This window comes from Pteropus vampyrus, unplaced genomic scaffold (genome assembly GCF_000151845.1).
Source record: "Pteropus vampyrus isolate Shadow unplaced genomic scaffold, Pvam_2.0 Scaffold53, whole genome shotgun sequence".
Classification (NCBI taxonomy): Eukaryota; Metazoa; Chordata; class Mammalia; order Chiroptera; family Pteropodidae; genus Pteropus; species Pteropus vampyrus.
In genome coordinates, this window is record NW_011888834.1 from 7,910,975 (window position 1) to 7,912,262 (window position 1,288).

Here is a 1,288-nt window from a genome sequence, read left to right on the forward strand (position 1 = left end):
ATCTTAATGATGAAATAAATGATATAAAATTAATCTCCTAAAGTTAATAATGATAAATTATTGACAAAATGTATTTTAAAAAACCACAACTATTTGTAAGTACTGGAGATGGACTAAAAGCAGACAGAAGTTGAACCAGATGATTCGAGCCTTGAAAAAAGGAACAGAACTAGGTGTTTTCATTTATGTGGCATTTTGTTTGATGATACTTCAGTTCATGTAGCACTGGATGGCTCCACCTCGTTTGGAAAGCCATAGTCTTACTGGATTTTGGACTTAGAGGGCTGAGTTCAGGAATGTCAAATAGCTAAAAATTGAGAGGGGGAAATTTTGGGAAGGAGAGAGCCATACATAAACTATTCTCAAATATTTCCTTGAGTCCGCAAAGTTAATTGCCTTCTATAACAAAAATGAGCATTTATTGGAGAAAAAATAGAACCCAGGCACTCTACAACATTTCATTAGAAATCCCCGGTATAAAATAAAATATTACCAGACATACAAACAAACAAGAAAATGAGAACCATAGTCAAGAGAAGCAATAAACAGTCCAAAACTAAGCCAACCCTCTTTGAGCCCCAGGCTCCTGACCTAACTGATATTTACAGCTTAGTATTTACCATTACACGTTTCTCTTTTGCCAATACAAAAAAAACATTGGCACAACTGTGTATATGCATTTTAAAATAAAAGTGGATTATATAAAACACATTTCTTAGAAATTTTCTTTTTTTAATTTTACTTTAAAACATATATTTGCCATCACTCCAGCTCAACAAATGTGGATATAAATCTTTATTTTTAATAGCTTTGTAAGATAGGTAAGTTAGACATATCTTAATTTATTTAAACAGTCTTTTCTTATGGGAATTCAGATTTTTGCCAGTATAAGCAATATTGCAATAAACTCACTATGTTCAAAAAATTTTATGTTTTTTTTTTTTAAAATGCCTACAGCACCTGATATTCTTAGGTGGTCTCCCACCCAAGTACTAACCAGGCCCGACCCTGCTTAGCTTCCGAGATCAGACTAGATTGGCCTGTTCAGGGTGGCATGGTTGTAGACAAGAAATTTTAATTCCTTAAGGAGAGATTTTTCCAAAGGCTATTTAGTTGATATGCATGTTTAAAATTATACCATGTACTTACTGTTTTTTAATTTGATAAGTACATTTTGGCAAAAAAAATAAAATAAAAAATACCATGTTACAATGAACAAATTCCCTGTCTTTATTTATAAAGCAACGACAAATCAAGATTTAACTTCATCCACTGAACGCATCCTAAA

The 1,288-nt window shown here is 32.1% G+C and overlaps 1 pseudogene; it reads right to left on the reverse strand.

Moving 5' to 3' along the window:
* Window positions 1-948: 948 nt before the first annotated feature.
* LOC111739779 lies at window positions 949-1,066 on the reverse strand (annotated as a pseudogene).
* Window positions 1,067-1,288: the final 222 nt, after the last annotated feature.